Source organism: Hyperoodon ampullatus, assembly GCF_949752795.1.
Source record: "Hyperoodon ampullatus genome assembly, chromosome: 17".
In the NCBI taxonomy this organism is placed as follows: Eukaryota; Metazoa; Chordata; class Mammalia; order Artiodactyla; family Ziphiidae; genus Hyperoodon; species Hyperoodon ampullatus.
The window spans coordinates 46637739-46661648 of NC_136930.1; the positions used below are offsets into that span (position 1 = coordinate 46637739).

Below are 23910 nucleotides of genomic sequence, written 5' to 3' on the forward strand. Positions count from 1 at the left end.
TTATGCATATGAGTAAATGAAAATGTGTTTAAATTTCTACAGTTAACATTTACATTTTATCCCAGTAACTTAATTTCAGCTCAGTAACCCCTGAGAATAAAGCATAAAATCTTGCTTAAGCCAGTAATTAATTATATTTCATTGCAAACAAAAATGATTTATTAAACTTTTATGTTTTTCCTTCCTGGTGATAGCAGGTTATACATAAATTTTTAAGTATCCCTGATCTCTGTAACCTTTCAAAGCTGTCATTTTAAGTGTTCTTTTATTTTCTGATTAGAATGAAGTGTCATTCGACATGTCTAAATAATATATAGGTGTTATTTCCAAAAGGCCTAAGGCCATTCATTCTTTCTAGGTTTGCCTGATCAGTGTTATCTGTAGCCCAAAATCCTGACCAAATTCACTAATGCAAATAGTAAAATTATATTTAAAGAGAGCCTTCAACTAAGAGATATAAATAGACATTAAAGAGATTCATCATTAAAACTCCAAGTGTAATCAACATCTGAAGGTTAAACATAAGTTCATGGTTTTCTCCCTCACTAAAGATCTCTACCACTCTTTACTCTCAGAGCTCTGACTTCTAGCATTGCCAGGGTAGAGAGTGGGGAGGCAGAAAAAATTGGGGAATTAATAATTCTCTTTGTCTATAAGGCTGACTACCAATGTTACTAAATTCTCAGAACTCCAAGAGCTGAGAATGGCCCTTCATGTTAATAGTAAGGCCTCTGGCCTTCTGTGTTAATGCCTTCCACCAGCTACATCCTTTTGTTCTTTTAGGCCTCACCTGCTCATAGATTGCTGAGCTGCAGTGTAGAAAGCTTCTCCACATAAAGCCAGATATTTTCCAGCATCTGTATTAGAGAATATTTGATATTCCATCCCCTTGTCCTTTTACTTATTCAAGGACCAACTCAGGATCCAAAAAAAAAAAGCTCTTCTGGCCTAAAAAAGGCCATACCCCTTGCTTGACTCTAGCAATCAACTGGTTTTTCCAAAGAGTGGGAAAGAAGAACCTATTTCCACAGGGAGGTCTGAGAAAAAGAAAGAAAGGATGAGAAGACAGTACTGACAGACTGAGTAGTAGAACAAAGCCACCATTAGTCTCAAGTCTCAAGTTATGTGATTTTAATATGCTTTCTCTTACAAGAAGTCAAATGGTTGCCTTTGGAGCAAAGATAATCCATGCAAAAGTCATTATATGACTCTTGCTTTTCCTCCATAGATTTCATGAGGCCCACTCCACAGAAATTTAAGTGTGGAAAATATATGTTCTTGTAAATTCCAAAAGAATTCAAAATGTAGGCACATGGTTCTGTGGTTTGTCATTCCTCTTCACTGTGAGAATTTCTATTCAGTGATTCTAATGTGAACAATATAATGATGATAATCTATAGTGTGTTTAAGAATAAATCTCAAGGAACATAGTGATGTGACAGGCAAATAGTTTCCTGCTGCTAGTGAAATATCAATGCAGAGTTAAAATAGCCTTAGAAAATAAATCTGTAGGTGAAACTGAAACATTTCAAAGCAAGAGTCTTTTGTTCTATCACTATGTTTAGATCTACCATAGGAATGTAACTTTATTTTTATTTAGCTATGTACCTACTTGAAAACTAAATCTCTTGCTTTCAACATGAAAAGCGAAACATTGTGTGCTTCTTAAAGTTTTATTTGGAGGCATGAAATCCATTTTGTTTGGCTGAAGGTTTTTCTTTTATTCTTGTATTTTTATTGAATTATTTTAAATGATTTTATGAATAATTAAGGAAGTAAAACATAATCATATTTCAAGTATATTATTTACTACTTAGAAATCATGATATTCTGTAGAGGGTAAGACCAGCCAGACCCTTTAAGTCTTCATTTTGATAAAATTTATCAGGCTTGAATCCAACATGCTTCTCTTAACAGTGAATATCTTCCAACATCACACACACTTCTTTGTCATAAATTCTTATTACTAGAGGATGAAATAATACCAAAGGGGTTTTTAATAACTTTTTTATTGTGAAATAATTATGGAAGTTGCAAAAATAATGCATAGTGTCTCGTGTATCCTTCAGCCAGCTTCCCCTGGTGGTAATATCTTCAATAGATATAGTATAATATCAAAAGCAGGAAATCTAAATCGGTACAATAATGTTGACTAAACTACAGACATTAGATGTGATAAATGAATGTGAGAGGGAATCTAGAAAGTTTTCCATACTTGAGATATATGATTGATTTAGTAGCTATTGTAGTTTGCTCAGGCTGCTATAACAAAATACCACAGACTGGGTGGCTTAAACAAGAGGACTTTGTTTCTCACAGTTCTGGAGGCTGAGAAGTCCAAGATCAAGGTGCCAGCTAATTTGGTTCTCCAGTGAGGGCTCACTTCCAGGCTTGTAGGCAGCTACCTTCTCACTATGTCCTCTAATGCCTGGGAGAGAGAGAAAGCAAGCTTTCTGGTGTCTCTTCTTATGAGGGCACTAATTCCATCATAAGGGCCCCACTCTCATCTAAACCTAATTACCTCCCAAAGTCCCCATCTCTAAATGCCTTCACATTGGAGGGTTGGTGCTTCAACATATGAATCCAAGAGAGGGACACAATTTAGTCCATAGTGATGGTAGAAGCATTTATCAAACAATGAATGAAGGCAAGGAGAGAAATACTATTTCCATCTTGGGAATGATGAGTTTTGACATTCCTATGGAAAAAGCTAGGAGGCAGCTGATACACCAATTGGGGGATTGGGTTGGGCTGCATAGACAGAATAGGAAATCTAAGAGTCATCAAAAAATGATAGTTTATAGGATGGGAATTGATGGGGCCTAACACATCTGTTCAATAGGACAGTGCTTACTGGTTGGTAATGAAAGTTACAGAAAGGGGAGTTCAGCTTGGGTACCGTTTGTCAGGTAAGGTTTTATGAAAGAAGTAGGACTTTGAATTGTTTAAATAGAGAGGGTATATGTCTGTGTGTATGTATAAAATCATCAAAGTATATAGTTGATCTATCTAATTTTTTACCTAGATCTATCCTGAACTAAAAACTCCTCAAGATTCCCAGTATTCACTTCAGGATAATCTTGTATTCAATTCACAAAGAGTAAATAATAAAAATATCTAGGGTCCATTATGTGCAAGGCATTATAGAACTCCTAGATAGTCAAGTATAAATAAAATTTATATATTTCCTATGCATGAAACACTCAAAATATATCAAATAAGTCAGATATAATGTGTGCCCCATCTGAGAGGTGTGAAATAATTAACATTTTAGTGGATATTGTGGAGAAATGTGGTATCCAAATGAGCGTTTGCAATGTTTGCATGGGAAAAGGCTCACAATGAGTAAATTTTTTTAAAAGGACACAAAATTATAGGGTATGATTCAGTTTTCATTAAATTTAATTACAGATAATAAATACACCAAAATATAGTTTCCTTCATTCAGGTAGTGAAAGTATAAAGTTTATTTTTTTCATTAGACTTTTCAGTATTTTCCAGGTTTTCTACAATCAACCAATCATATTTAAAAATTATACATTCTTTTATATTCTTAAAAGAAAAAAAACAGAAGTTGTATAGCACTGCTAGTGAGCATGACTAGTCTTGAGAATTACAAATATTGACCTTTCCTAAGTATTCCTCTATTGGTTTGCCTATGTCTACAAGTTGCTCAATCTTCCTTAACTTTAATTGCTTTGTAAATAAAATTATATTTTTGTGTTTTAAAAGATAAATTGTGAGTCAACTTCTTAATAGTTATTTTAAGGCCAGTAAATAGCCAGAATTTTCCATAAGTTATCCTACAGTATAGCTGTTTCTATGAAAATCAAAGAAAGAAAGGGAAGCCTGCAGTGTGTTTCCAAAAGAAGAAATGAGAAGGAACTGGAAAAGAACATCTTCTCTCTCCTTAAGACTTATAAAGCTCTTGGCATTAGAGAAACATTCCAAAACGTACATGCTTAGGTCTCTGATGGAGGACAAATCTTTAGGCTTTTGTCACGAGGTCATTGGTCCATCTTCCAGACCTGGGGATGGCACAGAACTGTGAACTCCCTTAGGTGCTCCCTTTACCTCTGATACCCTCTTACTGTTGAACTGAACCTATTATTTCTCTAGAGGTCCAAAAGAATGAAATAGTAGCATTATTTGATATCTAGCATAAACTCTGGAGAGTCCTGGCTAAATGTCAATATGGAAAGCAAGAAATATATGCTCCACATGTATATATATTTCAAATATATATATATATATATATGCAATTAATGCTGAATAATGGCTGCAAAATTATAATTTGAGGTGGTATATTTTATTAATTATTAACTGATGAAACAAGACAATTTTAATATGAATCTCTGAAGACAAAAACTCATTCATCGCTTTGCTTTGGAGATCATAGAATGCCAGAACTGGAAGGGACCATCTAATCCAACTACCCATTTTTTGCTTGAATCTTGTCATATCACCTTCCAGGGCCATTGTCCTATGCTAACCACCTCCAGTGACAGGGAACTCACTACTTAAAGATAAGGATACTTAATTCATCTTTCCAAGAGCTTTGATTATGATTTGTATCTAACTTGCTATGACTTCCAATCATTGGTCTAGTTCTACTTGTTGGACTCGTGTAACTCTTATATGACATTTTTCCATATTTTCAAAGACAGTTCTGATGTCCTGCCTGAGTTTCCTTTTTAGTATTTACCCTTTTTGTCTTTACTATCCAAATCTCCAAATGCTTTGATTCTGCTCCTCCAAATGTATTCAAGTTTGCCTGTATTTCTCCTTAAGTTTGGCACTGAAAAGTGAGTAAGGTTCTGAGTGTGCAGTGACTACATTGATGCAAAATGGACTGTCACCTCCTTTCCTATAGATTTGAGAGTATGCGTCTATCTGGCAGCCTAAGAGCACCCTGACTTTTGGGAAAACTACTTAACAGCACTACCATTTCACAGATAATTTCAAACCATCAAAAATAAGAAAGATGCAGTTAACCGCTGTCAGGTTTTGCGTTGTTGTAGAGGGTTGCAACTATTTTAAAAGCCTGTGCTTTTAATGCTTTCTCAAACATTTGAGGAGTGTTACATTTAATCTTTCTCTTTTCTGTTTGTGAGTGTGTTTTAATTTCTTTCTTTTCTGGGGTGGGAAAGAGTAGGGAAATTTGGTAATACATAGAATCAAGCAAAAATATCCAGTCAGTTCTTAATGATCATTTCTAAAAACCAGAAGAGACAAAGAGTTTGTTACCTAAAGTGTTCTGCTTTTTTGGAGTCTCTCTATTAGCAGGATCTAATTTTCATTACTGGATACTAAAAAAAAAAATTAATCTGTGAAGTGAAACGTAGTCTATATTCCTGTGGGATTTATGGTGGGCTTCTCAAGACAGTGATAATTAAGCCTATCATTTCAAGCCTTATTTTTGTAAAGATTGTGCCATGGCTTCTGCCTAGGAAATGAATAGGCTCCTGCAAAGAATATAGCTGTTTGTAAATTTCCATTTTTATGAATCAGCACACTCTACCTAATAGGCATTTTGTGGTGAAATAAACTCCTTCTAATTACCTATTTTTATATATATATATATATATATATATATATATATATATATATGTCTCAGGACCCTGGTTTTTCAGATCAGTAAAGATATGATTTAGTAAAATGAGGCACTATGCATACTAGAGTGACTTCTGTACTTTTCCAAGAAATAATTGAGCTCAAGACCAATATAGAAAGAGGTTTGGAAGAAAATGTATTGAAAGTAACACATGATTAAAAGCCAGAAGAGATTATTTAGAAGCTTTAGCAGTTCCAAAGAAACTATTGTCTAAGTGCAAATTATCTTGCATTAATTAGTATTTAACCCTAAAATATTTGGCTATTTCTAATCTGTTGATAATAAGCAATCAAATGGTGCAATGCAGACTTGTTAGTTTAGAGCTGATCAGCATAGCCCTATGGCAGAATTCTATTTAAGTAAATTATCTTATGTCCTGAAAAATAAGTTCATTTCCCAAGAAGAGCAGTTATCCTAGAAAAATGTTCATTCCCAGAAGAATTAAGTCTAATGAAAACTTTCACTATAATATGTATGAACAAAAAAATGTAGTTTTACTGTAAAAGAGAAGCTAGGATACTAAAGCAGTTAAAAGATTCTTTGGGAAGTTTATTCATAGGTAAGAGTTCTTTCAATTGCAGGCAGTAGTGAATGGGCATTTATGAATTCTGGTGGAAAAATCAAGCATCAACAGTATCTGCACTGAAAGGATAGGGTCATTTGTTCCATACTGTACATATCTCTTTGGCAGTACATTATTTGGTTCTAAGTGAAATACGTTGTAAAGGCATACTTTGTGAAACTGTAGGTCAAATGCTATTCTGAATCATGTTGTAATGTTACATTACATGCTGAAGGAAAACTCACTGAGAGCTTTTGTGACTCAGAAATTCCAATATAAGAGAGCATAATAATCCTATTTCGATAGGAAAATTATAGTATGCACACTTTAAATTTTAAAAGAGAAAAGCATTTCTTGCCATTTGAGCAGTAGTATCTCTTTATCTTGCTAACAAAAAAAGCTGAAGATAAAAATCTTTATTCTCTCCGTTTTAAACATAGAACCTAATACAAAAGTGGTTCAGCCAGTGCCACATGTGAGTATCATTGAAAACAGAATTGCTGCTCTATCTGCTTCACTTGAATGAAACCTAAGAACTTACCTTTCTTGAGATGAAACCTGGAATTTAACACTGAAAAGATCCATGTGAAATTTTTTTTCAAGATCTTAAGTTCAGCTTTTGGTTTTCTGTCTGTTAGCATGGGTCAGCCAATGTAAAATTGTGCATTCATTCGTTCCTTCAACAAATATTCCTTGAATACCTACTGTGTACAAGCATAATACCAGGTACTGAGGATACAGCAGTGAATGAGACAGACACATGGTGCCCATCGTCATGTGAATTAAGACCTGGCTGTAGAGACATTTAACCTATAATCACACTGTGGAGTGGTTGAAAGGAGTTAGCACAAGGAAACACTTAGGGAAACAGGGTGAAGAGGGGTCACACAGGTCCACACTGAGAGAAGAGTTTCTCTCTCCATCTCTCTCTTCCTTTCTCTCTGCCTCTGTCTCCCTCTTTACTGAATAAAGTAATCTATGTGCTCTCATAAAATGTGCATTATTGTTTTATGTATACATATATGTGTTCATGCATTTTAAAGTTACATTCCCTTTTTATTTTTTTCATTGAGCATTATGTTTTCAGAGCATCTGTGTGTACATTTATTCTTATATTTCTAACTGCTGTGTAGTATGCTCCATGGTATACATTTACCACATTTTTCGTCTCTGTTCTTCCAATGCTGGACATCCAGATAGACTCCAACTCCTGCCACCACAAATAACACTGAGATGGATATCCTCATTTATGTCTCCTTATGAGCCTGGGTGAGAATTTCTTTTACATATATCTATGTATACCCAGAACTAGATTTATCGAGTTGTTCAGTGTGTGTTTAATTAATTTGGCCAAGTTCTGTCAGCCTTTCACCAGATCTCCTGCTCTAGTCTACTATCCAAACAGCAGTGCATAAGAGTCTCTATATCCCAACATCCATGCCAGCAATTGGCATTACTTCCTAACTTTTAATATCTAATACAAGTATTTCTGATCATATGTGTGATGATTAGCATGAGTGATATTAGCAATGAGTGATTTCTCATTGTTGTATTAACTTTCTTTTCTCTAATAACTAATGAGTTTGAAAATCTTTTTATACCCATCAATCTTTTTTTTTTTTTTTTTTTTTTGCGATAGGCGGGCCTCTCACTGCTGTGGCCTCTCCCCTTGCGGAGCACAGGCTCCGGAGCACAGGCTCAGCGGCCATGGCTCACGGGCCCAGCCGCTCTGCGGCATGTGGGATCTTCCCAGACCGGGGCACGAACCCGTGTCCCCTGCATCGGCAGGCGGACTCTCAACCACTGCGCCACCAGGGAAGCCCCCCCATCAATCTTTTTGTTTGCTCTTACGTGAATTGCCTGTTTCTAACTCTTGCTCATTTTTTTGTTGGGATTGCTATCTTTATCATTTTGGTTTTCAACAGTTTCTGATATTAATTCATTCTTTGGTTTGAGATATTACAGAAAATTTTTCCAAATCTATCATCTGGAAGATATTTTTTTTTCATTATGAAAGTGGCGGGGTAAAATTTGGAAGAATCCAGAATCCCTCAAACTAGACTGTTAACCATTAAGCAGTATAGGCATAGTGCCTAGACCCTGTGAGGATCTTTAAATGGTCTTTTTCACAGTAGTTGCAATATTTTCCAGACTGCTTAGAATAAATTCCCATAGAAAACATCAATATTATGAGAGTTTTCTTTTTTTCATATTATCAAAATACTCCTATATTCCACTCTTATATTTGATTCTTTGTTGCATATGATTACTCTTTAACCTTCAGATACTGTGACTCCAAAATTCATATTTTGGAGAAAGCAAGCTTTCTGCCAATAGTTTACCAGAATAATGAGCATTTAAGATTTCAGAGTTTACAAATATTATTGTGCATTATTTATACTGTATGATCATATAATTTTTTAAATCTTCATAGTGTTTTGTAATCAATGATAATTTTTTTCTCAAAAACATCTTAATGTCAAGACTAAATATAAAAATAAATCAAACAAAGTGTGTTTTGAGCTATTACTACATATAAAATACTATGTTAGACATAGAGTAAGGACATGAGGGTGAATGGAAATAAATTCAAATAAATAAAATATAACAGTGTTCCTCTTAAAGTTCAGTTGGGCATATTCACTCATTCATTAGCAAAAATCATTTATTGAATGTCTATTACATGGCACAAAAAGTTTCCTGCCATAGGTATTCAATAAGTACTTGAATGAATGAATGAACATAATTATAACATAGCTTTTAATACTGTGTAGTAGAGACAGACTCCAGATACTGTGGAATCTCAGAGAAGGAGCATTTACTTCCTCAGGAGATTAGAACTTGTTCCCTGGAAGATACCTGAACATATAAGTAGAAAATGTCTAGGTAAAGAGAAAAGGAGGGAGGAAGGCATTCGAGGTATCCCACCTTCAAATACATGTTGGAGGTAAGTAGTAGCCTGGAAGGTGCATGGCAACTCACACAATCCAGTATTGCTAGAGCTGGGAGTGAGAGGCAGGAAGAAGCAAGAGAGAAAGAAGGATAGTAGGCATGCCTTTTAGGCCAAGAGAAGAAATACCACTGCAAAGTTTTTAAGCAAAGCAATGTGACATGGGCTAACTTGCTATTTAAATAGATCATCTGGGGCTTCCCTGGTGGGGCAGTGGTTGAGAGTCCGCCTGCCGATGCAGGGGACACGGGTTCATGCCCCGGTCCGGGAGGATCCCACATGCCGCGGAGCGGCTGGACCCGTGAGCCATGGCTGCTGAGCCTGCGCGTCCGGAGCCTGTGCTCCGCAACAGGAGAGGCCACAACAGTGAGAGGCCCGTGTACCACAAAAAAAAAAAAAAAAGAAAGAAAAAAAAATCATCTGGCTTCATGAAAAATAGATTGAAAAGTACTCGGATTAAAGATAGAGCAACAAATTAGGAGTCTTATATAACAGAAGTGAGAGATTGTGGGGCCTTGAACTTGGGATGAAGAAGAATCAGTTTCATAGATATTTAGAAGGTGTGAATTAGGACTTGATGATTGATTAGATATGGATGGGGGTGTGAAGAAGAGGGAGAAGTCAAAAATGACCCCAGTTTTCTGCCTGAGGGACTGAGTGAGTGAATGGTACTGTCACCTGCTAAGAGAGGGAGTACAGAATTAGGAGCAAGTTTGGCAGAGGATGAGGCATTTGGGGATATTTTGAGGGGTTTATATCTCTAGAACTTTCAACTAAAGATGTACAGTAGGCAGTTGAAAAAGAAAAGTTCAGTAATAATGCAGGTAGACTATGATAAGTACCCAAAGAGCGAATGAGATAAAGGGATTTCAGAGTAGGAAGGCATCACTATGGACCAGGGGATTCAGAGAGCTGGTGAAATGAAACTGAATCTTGAAGGACAGGCACTGTATATAAGCAGAGATGCAGGAGAGCATTCTGACCAGCACACATTCGTGTCTTTAACAAGCTCTGTATTTACAAGGCCGCTGGGACCTTGAATTCATAAGCCTAGGATTGGGAGGAAGGAAACTTGAACTGGATGGTGATGGAGATGCTGTAGAGCAGGACCCTCTTCCTTAACACCCTGACTCACAGTCTAAAGTGTGCTGTAAAGAGAGATGTGATGAAACTGGGACCCACTTGATGAAAGGAAGTGGGGAGGGGCGAGGTGACAAGAGAAGCTGCCTAGAAATGGCAATATTCAGAGTCAGACTAGAAGCTCTATCAGTGATGCTGAAGGTCTAGAGGGTGAGGGTATGAGGAATCCAATACCTTCCAGCTCCAGGATAAAGGAAGAGTCAGGGTTGCACTTAGCTCTGGCACAGCAGACAGGAGGCTTTGGACAAGAAGACGAATTCCCCACCCTAATAATGGGCTCAGATGAAAGAAAATAAGAAATGAGAAGCAAAAAGGTGTGTGGGGGGCAGTGAATAGAGTAGCAAAGTTTGATTAAAGCTGTATGTGTTTGAAAAGTAAGAGTGATATTGGAAAGTTCTTTTTGTCGGAAGCCCTGAATTCCCAGATTGGTGGAATAGATTTTGTGCTATCAACTCGCTGAAGGTTTGTTTGTTATTTTTCTTAGAAAGAGACTTGATAATAAATCTATTCTACGAAAATGTACCTGGCAAAAATGTCCAGAGTGGATTAAAAGGGAGGGACTGGAGGCAGGAATGCCAATGAGTGGGTTGTGAAAGAATCCAGACACAAATAAAGAAGTCTGGGGCCAGGGCATGGGGACTGGAAGCTGAAAAGAAGAAATATTTTTAATATCAATTTGTAAATCTGGGTTAGTACCAGCATCAATAGTTATTTTTATCTTAAAACTATGCCAATGTGCACTGAAACGAAGTTTTAATCCTAGCATAAGAATTGATTTTTGAAATAATTTCAAGAACATAATTATATATATTTGCTTTGTCCGTGTGTGTGTGTGTGTGTGTGTGAATGACATAGGTTTAGGATCATAAATACATACTTAAATTTATGGGAATTTAAAATTGCTAGGTGGATCAGTGCATTCCAACACTAATTTAGTAACAACACTTCGGGTTTCTATATTCTATATTCTTTCAGAACTATCACAAAATTTTCAAAATATTCACAAAATAAACTTTAACTCACTTCAGTTTGATATGTGTCATTAATGATGTCTAGGAGAAGGAGATGGTCATGAAAGCAAATGAACAATTTGAGGGGTATAAAGAATTCAACATCACAGGTTTAAATGATGATATTGGATTAAGACAAGATTTTACATTTCTATTATATTTAATTAATGAGGTAGAAAATGACACAGTTAATTTTTAATGTATTCAGTGTTTAAAAAATTAGCTTGGCTTCTAGTATTGAACACTTCATATGATGAAAGTAAGAAACATATGTTTACTTTTGATTTGCTTCCTGATAAGTGGAGGTAATAAAAGATGTGTTCAGGACATCCATTTACTTTACTGAATTGGGTAAGTTAGAACTGCATTCGGTAGAGCCTTTTAAATATCAAAAAACTGTAATTTGTAAGTAATGATTTGGAATGCTAATGAAGAAAAATCAATTTCAAGAGCCACATCCACAATAACAGTAGTCAGATGATTCATTCACATTCACCACAGAAGCTGGTGTTAGCAGTTTTCACTTTAACCCTTTTCTTTAACAGAATAATGAAATAAGAATTTGAGTATGCCTGTTGGTAACGAACAGCTCCTTTTTCAGAATTTATTTAGGTAAAATAGTGTCCTTAGAAGCAAATCAGTGAACTTGGCCCCGATCATGGTGGTAGGCTCTGGGAATGCAAATAATATCATCAATAAAGTACAATTTCTGCACTTAAGAAACTTAGTCTTATGTATATAAGAATGTAGTGAAAAGTGTGGGGGGTTTTGGCAAGTGTGTTTTTTTAAGAGACTGTAAATAATTTACCTTTTTATAAACTGGAAGAATAGTATCCACCATTGGCCTAGAAACACCAGCTGTTAAAACAGCAGAAGTAATTAGAAAATACCATTTGATTTATGGAAATTCACTTTACAGCTCAACTTTTATGGTACAAAAAGACCTGGTTTATTGGGACATCAAAATTGTACAGGGTGTTTAAAAAAATTAGAATAGATCTAAATATGCTAAGTAAGCTTCTTAAATTTTTAGGGAAAAAAATGAAAGCTTTTGAAAACACTGTAAAGATAAAGATTAAGGGGACTTAGTCTATCTCAAAGGATAGGGAGCTAGGACTGCCATAATAAAACACTACCGACTGCATGGCTTAAACAACAGACATTTATTTTCTCGCAGTACTGGAGGCTGGAAGTCCTTTCTCCTTGACTTGTAGAGGGCACCCTCTTGCTGCCTGTTCATATGGTTTTTTCTTGGTGCACACACATCCCTAGTGTCAATTTGTGTGCCCATATTTCTTCTTATGAGAACACCAGTCATATTGGTTTAGGTTTGAATGCTTCATACAGCTTCATTTTAACTTAATCACCTCTTTAAATACCTTATCTCCAAATGCAATTACATGCTGACATACTAGGGGTTGGGACTCTGACATATGAATTTTGAGAGAACACAATTCAGCCATAACACCTGTGAAGTGGCATTATATATAAGAGATATGAATCACGATAAATTTTCTTCAATTTACTAGGACCAAGGATGGAATGAAATGTAAAGGGCTGTGTCTCTAAGATGTCTAGGAGAAATAAGTTTTAAAGTTTTAAAAGTCATGTTTTAAACACAAGTTTTAAAAGTCATGACCCTGGAAGTACAGTAGGTTAGGAAGCATCTTTCCAAATATTTAGAAGAGAAGTATAATTGATTGACTTCATGTAAAGTTGTACTTATAGACAGAAATTATACTAGTACATTCTCAAGACATTTTCAGATCTTAAAGTTATTGTCATTCTTCCCAATCCCCCAAATACAAAATGATTTATCAGGCCTAGAAACTACAAAAAATTTGTGGTAGTAACACACAATATAATTATCCAGTTCTTTTACCAGAAACAAATTAATTTTGAGAATAGAAAGTTACATACAATTTTTAATACCACAAAATTTCATTATGTAATGTATGTCTATTATTATATTCAAAAAAGAATTATATTAGAAAAGATGTGTGAGAGGGTTTTTTAAAAAGTAAGTTTCTTAAACTGTTATCATGTCTCATAAATATATTATGACCCAAATGCAGAAACCTATTTAAATGATCATGTGGGCTCAGCACTTCCCTGGCAGCCCAGTGGTTAAGACTCTGCACTTCCAATGCAGGGGGCACGGGTTCAATCCCTGGTCTGGGATCTAAGATACCATGCCACAAGGCGTGGTCAAAAAAATAATAATAAAATAAATGATCAGATGGGCTCTAAGTTAAGAGAGCAACTTAGGACCATATAAAACCAATTGAATTTTCCACACAAGTTTTAAAAGTTATTTTTCATGCAACTAGAAGCTATAATTTAAAAAATTACACTAAATGAAATGATTGAAAGAATTCATCCACTAGGAACTACTTCTGAAGCATTCAGTTCAAACTTTGCCTTTTTGCTTTGGTGATTTATGTAGAGAATGGCTATAGCTACTTCTCACTAGTAAGGGAAGAGGCAAGACCAATAGTTTGAATATTTTAAATTGACACTTTCCACGTCTTCAAAGTTGTTCCACAGTCAATGTGGCACGAGTAGTCGATGCAGCAAGACCCTTCACCTTCCACTCCACCCACATGAAAATGCTAGATAAAACATAGCAAAATCATTTGGGGACATAAATTTATCCTGAGTCCATCTGGCCACTTGAATAAAATAAAATCTGTGAGCAGTTATTCACATATGGACCTACATTAAAATATAAATAAATGTACTGTACAGTATTCCACATTGGGGACCAGTTTATGTACGTATACAATGTTAGGGGTAAATTCTGAACTTCTATAAATGCATGTGACACTTTAATAATCTTTGTGATGTTCACATCATAGTCATGAAGTAATGCAAACTACGTGATAAACTTATGTCCTGAAAGTGGAATGAATCACCTTGAGATGGCTGCTTTGTCAGGCTTGGTTTAATCAAGAACCTGTCTTGTCCAACATAATGCTGTTAGGTTAATGTGTAATATTTGTGTGTGGTGTTCTCCCTCTGCCTCAAAGGAGTGTTTCACAGAGGCTGGTGTTAAAGTTCTTACATAGTATTAATGAAATTTGAATATGTTAAAAATATATGCACAGATAATTCTTTAACATACAAATGCCTGTCTGAAAAGCAGGCCCTAACCCCTCAACCTCCACCTGTAGAACACCTCTAGAACACCTGATTTTTAAAAGAAATTATTTGGCCTTTGTTCATTTTTAGAGGACAGAGAAAAGCTGTAACAGAGCTGCTACTCAGGAGAACTGAGCTCAGAGAAAAATCTCAGGAGAGCTTGTTTATATGTGAGAAAATATACCAGTTCTTCCCTAAATTTGCCTAGGTATTTTAAAATCACTTAGCACTGCCTGAAATTTCACCAATTAGTTAAGGATATTGTTTGAAAATGAAAATATGTCTGAAAGATGAATCCATTTCAACAGTTCATGTTAATCTTAAAACCGGCCTGAGGGTAGCAGTGCTTCAAGAGTAGAAGTCTTAATTGGAAGAGGAGAAATATGGAGCTGATGATTTGGAATTTCTGAGCTTCACGCTTACTGTTAAATGAGCTCATTCTCACAACAACCTACAAGGTCATTACTATTATTATGTCCCATTTACAGATGAGAAAACTGAGGCACAGAGTGTTTAAGTAATTGCCCAAGGTCATACAGCTAGGAAGTGGAAGAGCTAGGATATATATCCAAGCTTGTCTAATTCCAGAGTTCACACCATTAACCACTGTGCAAATAGTTATGTAGATGGGATCAAATAATATAATAATATTATTAAATTATGAAATGTTAACTAATAATAATAATATACAACATTTGACAACCTGTATCATGGTCCTGAGGTTCTGAGCCTACCACCACTGTTTTAAGCTGGTTAACAGTGTTTTAAGCTGGTTACTTATTCCTTTCTCAAAGACTTTTTCAGGCAGATACCCAGATTCTTTTTTTTTTTTTTTTTTTTTTGTGTGTGGTACGCGGGCCTGTCACCGTTGTGGCCTCTCCCGTTGTGGAGCACAGGCTCTGGACACGCAGGCTCAGTGGCCATGGCTCACGGGCCCAGCCGCTCTGCAGCATGTGGGATCTTCCCGGACCAGGGCACGAACCTGTGTCCCCTGCATCGGCAGCTGGACTCTCTACCACTGCGCCACCAGGAAAGCCCAGGAAAAGTTTTTATAGGGATTCTTATAATATTGTTGACACAACTGTCAATAATTGTTTCGTTGGCATTATTTTTTTTAAACCGGCACACACACAGAACATTATAGAAAATATAATTTGGAGAATTTTTCTTATCGTTATTGTGATCATTATAGTGAGAAATACATGTTGATAATAGATTCTCATAGAGTTATTTAGTCTCCAGTGCCATTTTACATTTTTCTTAATGGACTCCACTATGGAAAAAAACTATGATCTTTCTCACAAAAACTTGTATTAAAAGGAGTACTGTAATGTATGGACACAAAGAGGAACTTCAGTTATAGGGGGACCTTTCCATCCCATCATCTATGTCAAAAGTTCATCCACAGAGTGGTGTAAGCAAAGGAGACATGGTGGTTTGGTAAATCCGGGGTAATCACGGGATCCGAGTAATAATGAACGAGGTTGAGAGTTAAAGTTGGGATAAGACTGTGGATGGAGGTGGGACTCAGATCTAAGAGTAAGGAGGTGAGTGGAGCTCTGGTTCTGCAAGGATGGGGGCAAACTCTGTCTTACAAGGTAGACAAGGGGCTTGTTCACTCACGCTATGACTTCTCATTGACTCCTGAACTCTAGGGCTCTCTGACAAGCACCTTCTAAGTGGCTGTAGAAACCAGAAAACGTACCCTTTGTCAGCTGATCTTAGCGTATAATCTGAAGTTGAGAATAAAAATGAATCATTTTAATAAATGAAATTAGAAATAGAACCAGAAGTGTTCCATTGGTTTAAAATTGCAGTCACCTTGAATTGTGATAAAATATGTAACAATTACAGTTTTTAAGATCACTGTCCTTGAAAGGTGTCTTTCAGTGTTTATTCATTTGCGATACAAGATTTATTAAGATATAAAATTTGTATTTTTGCCTCACCCAGAGAACCCCTAAAATGCTGCCTTCATAGTGTGAAATACACTATTATTTGAAATGAAATTAATAGTTTATAACAGTGAGTTGTGAAGCAATGACTTTCTTCTAGATGTTAGATCAAATGCCAGATAATCACCAAAAAATAAGTAACAGAACAGAAAATAAAGGAACTCAGAAATTCTACACCACAGTTTTTCTCTGTCCAAATGCTGATAAATGGTGGCTACACTACAAATAAACATGTCTGGAAAAGCTTTTTGAATGGTGTGGCCAAATTTAAGTATATATAGATATAGATAGATATAGATATAGATATACAGTTGCATATTTAGTTATTTTTTAGGCTGTGAATCGAGACTTCCGGCTCCTCCCTAAATGTCTTTTCCCAGTTTGGTGTCAAGTATGGGAAAGGAGGTTGGGATTTGAAACACTACTCTGTTAGGCTGAGTTGCAGAAGGAGTTGCCAAGCAGAAGAATCCAAGTTATAAAGCAGTGGTCAGGGAGAAGCATTACAGAATATCCCCATAACTAGAACACATACTGATTTGCCTTTTTATAATTACTTGCGTTTCTTAGAGATTTTTTGTATGACACCACAAATTTACCTCTTACTGAGACTGTTTTCTCTGGGAAATAAACCTCTGTCTTCTTAGACCTGAGCTTCTCATCTTATTGTGGGAGGATAAAGAAAGCATATTAGATGGAACCATTTTGAATTGAATTTTAGGAGGGAAACACATTTAATCTGTATTGCTGTTTCCTATTATGAAGTTTCATATCAACACGACAGATGAACTGTTACTTTAAAGGCATCTTTAACACAGAGTACCTTAAGTGTGTGTCAGCTGATAATGAGTTGCTTAGTTTGGTTCCTAAGTTGGCCACTTTGCACACAATCTTAACTGTTTACCAAAGGTACTGAGCTCTGAATAGAAGTTCCTTCAGGCAGCAATTCACTTATGCCCAATCTAGGTGATGTTTGACCTGGATCTGTATACCATGAATGTTTTTCCTGGGCTTTTTATTTTTGCAATATACGATTTAAAATCCTGCAATTTTTAATGCTTTGAGAGAATCCTCATTCTTTTTTACTGCCTTTGATTTTTAACAGCTTTAAATAACTTTGTTATAAATTTTATGCCTTGATATATAATGAAAAATAATTAAGGTGCCTTCAATTTAAAAGTCAACCAGACAATTAAGCCAAATTTCTGTGAAAAGTGTTAAGTTTTCTATTTTTATATCAGCATGGTATCAAGCAGTTTAAACAGTGTATAACCATTTATATACAACAAACATATGATTCAGTTAAACTAAATGGTAATCAGAAGTCTTTTATGCTATGTATGTTGAAGTGAATACATGAAGCTTTAACCAGTAAAGAAAAAGAAGGAACAGTGACAAGTAGGAATTAGACTTAATTGTAATTAAGAGAATCCCTCTATTTTCCATGCAAACCTAATATTATGCTCATCACACTGTGGTGTAAGGAATAAATGAGTAATGAGTAAATGAATAGTGAATGAATAAATTAATAATGAATGAATAAAGCAGTTTAAATGAACACACTTTTTATAACTATTGTATAGTTACTGGCATTGGTACCTGAAATGTATATCTAATTTTTAAACCTTGCTGTGTATTTGGGCAGAATGTTTACACTCACAAAATGGTGATGCTATTGATCTCATAATGATATGAGAAGTTGCTAGGTGATGTTCATCTAGAATCCCAAGGCATTTATAATAGAAGAAGTGTTTCTTCTTTTCTCTCAAATGTTTGAGAATGTAACTATGAAGACTGTGTAAATTTATCACAAAGCCAGAGCACTGGCTGGAATAGTGGAAGAGAGTATTGGAGCAGGAAGTTTCTCAAACCTGGAAACCATCCTTGCCATGATCACTGTCCTAAAGGACTCTGTGTGTATATATATGGACTCTGAGAGTTGGGTTTTTTAATTTTTTGTTGGAACCTAGTTGATTTACAATGTTGTGTTAATTTCAGGTGTACAGCAAAGTGATTCAGTTATACATATACATATATATCTATTCTTTTCAAATTCTTGTCCCATATAGGTTATTTCAGAGTATTGAGTAGAGTTCGCTGAGCTATATAGTAGGTCCTTGTTGACTATCTATTTTATATAATAGTATGTATATGTTGATCCTAGCCTCCTAATTTATTCCTCCCCTGACCTTTCCCCTTTGGTAACACTGAATTTGTTTTCTAAGTCCATGAGTCTGTTTCTGTTTTGTAAATAAGTTCATTTGTATCACTTTTTAGATTCCACATATAACTGATATCATATGATATTTGTCTTCCTCTGTCTGACTTACTTCACTTAGTATGATAATCTCTAGGTCCATCCATGCTGCTGCAAATGGCATTATTTCATTCTTTTTTATGGCTGAGCAAAATTCCATTGTGTATATGTACCACATCTATCTATTCCTCTGTCAATGGACATTTAGGTTGCTCCCATGTCTTGGCTATTGTAAATAGTGCTGCAATGAACATTGGGGTGCATATATCTTTTTGAATTATGGTTTTCTCCAAATATATGCCCAGGAGTGGGATTGCTGGGTCATATGGTAGCTCTATTTTTAGTTTTTTAAGGAACCTCCAGACTGTTCTCCATAGTGGCTGCACCAATTTACATTCCCACCAACAGTGCTGGAGGGTTCCCTTTCTCCACACTCTCTCCAGCATTTCTTACTTGTAGACTTTTTGACGATGGCCATTCTGACTTGTGTGAGGTAGTGATACCTCACTGTAGTTTTGATTTGCATTTCTCTAATACTTAGCAATGTTGATCATCTTTTCATGTGCTTTTTGGCCATCTGTATGTCTTCTTTAGAGAAGTGTCTATTTAGATCTTCTGCCCATTTTTTTTTTTTTTCTTTTTCGGTACGCGGGCCTCTCACTGTTGTGGCCTCTCCCGTTGCAGAGCACAGGCTCCGGACACGCAGGCTCAGCGGCCATGGCTCACGGGCCCAGCCGCTCCGCAGCATGTGGGATCTTCCCAGACCGGGGCACGAACCCGTGTCCCCTGCATCGGCAGGCAGACTCTCAACCACTGCGCCACCAAGGAAGCCCTTCTGCCCATTTTTTGATTGTGTTGTTTGGTTTTTTGATATTGAGCTGCATGAGCTGTTTGTATATTTTAGAGATTAATCCTTTGTTGGTCACATTGTTTGCAAGTATTTTGAGAGTTGGTTTTGAATAAAACAAACCAAAATATATCCACAAATATTTCTATTTAGTATAGAATTATTTGCTGTAGAGCGGAATAGCCCAAAGTGGCAAAGGTAATTGATATCAATTGTGAAGACTGAGGTAGAGATGAATTCCTATATTATCAAGAGCAAATGTGTATTAAGAAGAAAGAGGTTAATTCAGTCTGCTGTGTGGCTTTATAGCCTATCCTGAGCAATTCCTATCTCTTTTAGCAACCAGCCATTTCTGGGTCGACTGGATACACTAAATAGTGATGACGGAGTAGCAATAAGAGTCCTTTTTCTATCTCTTTTTAGCATATCCACTTCTAGGCCTTATTATTTGTTCGTTCCAATACTTCCCAAAAGGACTTACTTCATCTTTCCTTCTCTTTATTAGTAGTAGTTTGCATTCTCATCATCATCACCTACATCATTTCTAGCATAGAAAAGGGCAAGGCTGCCAAAGGCATGAGTGTGTTCCCAGCTGAACTAATCCATGGTCTAGACACTACGTAACTACTTCACAAAATAACCTTTTTATGCATTCACATCAGTGACCAAGCCTCTATTTCAAGAATAAACTAATTTAACATACTTTAAAATTTTGGTGATTTACTTTGGCGAGGAAACTATTATAAAAACTGATACATAAATGACATGTAACTTTCTAGCCCTGTTAAGAATTGATTAACTGAAATACATATATGGTTATGTAATATTAATATGTTTTGATTAAAAGGGCAAATAAGGATTTAACACTGGTATATAGTTAGAGTAAACATTATGACTTTTAAATATATTTTTTCAATATTTATTTTATTTTGAACCAAATAATTTACTATATAGTTCATATTATATCTATCATCTGTGTTTTGCATGTGTTTCATCTGTGCTATGTATATGGTATGAGACACCTGTGATACAGTATATAGGGCACTGAACCTGAAATCAGAAAATCAGTGGCTCTGCCACTTTCTAATTAAACAAGTCATTTAATATTATTGAGTATTAGCTCATCTATAAAGAAGAAATAATGATGACACTCTCAGGATTGATGTAAGAATTAAGTGGCGTAATTGGTGTGATATGTTTCATATTCATCAAACAATGCTATGATTTTTTATGTAAGTTATATCAATCTATATATCTTTTCTTCAAAAATATGATTTTCTTATACAGTAGTGGAATCTTTTTTCAAGGCCAGAATTTGCATTTAGAAAGCAATTAGTATGTATATTTGTGAGTCACTTTTTCTCTGATAATTTTGGATGAGTACGAAAGTTATAAATATATTATAAATAATTTGAATACTAGACTATAATTGTTCTGGAATTACACTTTGTTTTTATAATGAAACTATATAGTGGCCCATCATTTGAAAACTACATCCAAAGCCATTTGAATATACTTTCTGGTATGGAGGAAATGACATTTCCTATCTTTTTATCAGTAGTTTCTTTTTTATATAAATTCTTAAATTCCTTTAGGATTGTTAGTTCATATATCAGAATGGGATAAGGAATAGTGAATCAACTTTTAAAATATATGTAAACCAGAAATATTATTTATATAATATTTATTATATAGGAAAACAATTGAGCATAGGACAAAAAAAAAGTGGAATTGTAAGTTTTCTCAGTAAGTTCAGTATATTCCACAAGTTATCATTCAAGACTAGAAGTCTCTTGGCCATTATTGTGGTTTGTCTCTCTGATACCTGTGTGCCAATAGTCTTCTTTTTCTTTGAAGCTTTCTTCCCTGAAATAAGGTGATTTTCTTCTTTAGTACTTCCTGTTTCTCTTTGTGTCATTCTTTTATCACTTATCTATATCTCTCAAATCCCAGCTATAGGAAAAAATATCAAAAAGCTTCCCAGGACAACTTTGTTCTGAAGCTGCAAGAGAGAAATGATGCTCATGAAGAAACAGATGCATCTGGGCTATTCCAGACTAACCTCTTCTTGGTGCATAAAGTCAGGTTATTAACATAGAGATGGCAGGGCCCAAGCAACCTGAGTGTGACCGCTGATTGAGTTCTTAGATTCCCTATCCCCATGCAATCACTAGTAGAAACCCAAGATAATTCCCTTCCTAAGTGACTTTCAACTATCATTATGATGTCCCTGGGTGCCAAAATAAAACTTTTCCACCCTTGGCCAATTTATTTTTCTAGGATTTTCCCACTTAGTCCCTCTTCCATGAAACAACTTAGTACACACATGTATGATCACAACTTAGTACACACATGTGAACACACACAAACACACAGGGGTGCATACATATTCATGGAACAATACTGCAATTGATACAATAACTACATGGGCTACACTCTAATATTTTATTTCATTTTATTTTTTAGAATGCTGATCATTCTAATGATAAGTTATTTCCGTGACTCACTAAAAATTTGTGACCCACAGTTATAAAAAACACATTAGATGACTTAGATGACTTACAATAGTCCTTTCAGTTTCCAAAATTCTATGATTCTCTTTATTCTTATAATGAAAGTTTCATTTAATAAAAACATTTCTATTCTCTGAATAAAAGCAATATGGTATGAAAAATTACTCATAGAGTTCCTGGTTTTATCAGTGTCTATTGAAATGCTGGTATTTTAGGAAGGTGAATAATGAATAGGAAATTGAACTAAGAATTGTAGGAATATTAATGAGAAATGACAAAAGCCTATCAGAAAAACAGAAGCAAGAAACCTGGATGATCCTAAGTCTAAGCAACCAAAAGTTGTTATTATGTAAGAGCACTCTCATTTGAAAGTTTCCTAATTTTTAGAAAGATTTGGGAGGATTATTACTTGAGTGCGTTGTTTTGTACTTTCTAAATTGTGATGTGCTATGGCCAAAGCTGTTAACATACCTAGAAGGTCCTGTGTGATCTGTCCCCTTCGCTGCCTCTTATCTCTCTGACCTCCTTCCTTCCTACTGACTCCACTCCAGCTACCCTGGCCTCTTTGCTGTTCCAGGGACACACCAGGACATCATATCTTAGGGCCTTTGCACTGCAGGCTCTCTTTGCCTCAAACTCACTCTCTTCCTCACATACCCGAATAGCTTACTTCCTCAACTTCTTCATACATCTATTCAGATGTTGCCTTGTCAATGATACCTACCCTGACAGCTCTTTTTTAAATTGCAGACTGTCCCATACCCCTTAACTTTATTTTTTGCCATTTTCATGTCTCTCCCTTTTAACGCTATATAATTTACTGATTTACTGTGTCTTTCTCCCCCTACTAGAATATAAGTTCCATGAGAGCAGAGATTTTTATCTGCTTTGATCACTATATGTCCTAGGTGTTTACAAAGGTACCTGACATACACTGGGAGCTCAATTACTATTAATTGAGTGAGTATTTGTATTTCCCAGTACATCAAGCAAAGAACTTGTTCATATATAGTACTCAGGAAATATTTATTGTATGAAAGAACCATTTTAGATTGTATAATTTACATTTTACAAAACACTTTTGAAATCCCCTAAAACACACAGCCAACAATCAAGCTATGACATGGTTAGGACTGGAATCATTGTGCCCTACCTTCCCACCTGCCTAGACAGGGAAATTGAGAGGTCTAGTGAGTTGTCTAAAGTTACAAAAAGTAGGACAGTCTTCTGACTTATATTAAAATGGAATTACGGTTGCTTTATGTTCTGGGATAGAGATTTGCAGTTTGCGGAATGTGATGTTATTTCACTTATAAACTGTTTTGTTTCTGGTATGTCTGTATTGCTTCCAAATTTATGTTAAGAGGATGTTACCTGTTATTTAGATGCTAAAGCCTTACAGTGTTCATTGTCATTCTTAGCAACAATAGGTAGCAGATTATCTAATCTGGAGGGGAAAAAAAAGCATTAAAAGTTCCCCAAATTAAAGCAAAATTGATAAACATCACAGTAATTTTTAGTGTTGGTTCTTTTTCAGGCTCTTGATATTTTTTTAACCTTTTTTTACGTTCCGTTGACTTTTTAATCTTTTTAAGAAAGAAGGTAAACGAGAAAGCTTTAATTCTAAGCTTTCGTGGGACCTGTTAAAAATTGGGGAGTCTTTGTTTTATGATTTGGAGAAAATTTCAGTATTTCCTATCTATGCTTGAGGAACGTTAACAAATTTTAAGCGAGACTGAGGAAAGTGACTACCAAAATTTGCCTGAGATAGTTCCCATCTGCGATGCCTAACGTATTGCGTCTCATTAACGACCATTCCCTGGTGTTAATCACGCGGGGAAAGGAGATAGTTCCCATCTGCGATGCCTAACGTGTTGCGTCTCATTAACGACCATTCCCTGGTGTTAATCACGAGGGGAAAGGG

General features: G+C 35.6%; 1 protein-coding gene across 28 annotated transcripts in view; it reads left to right on the plus strand.

Moving 5' to 3' along the window:
• Positions 1-23910, plus strand: part of RIMS2 (regulating synaptic membrane exocytosis 2) — a gene marked incomplete at both ends in the record, with an annotated part of 562776 nt that overhangs the window by 513729 nt on the left and 25137 nt on the right. The gene's annotated exons all lie outside the window — the stretch shown is intronic.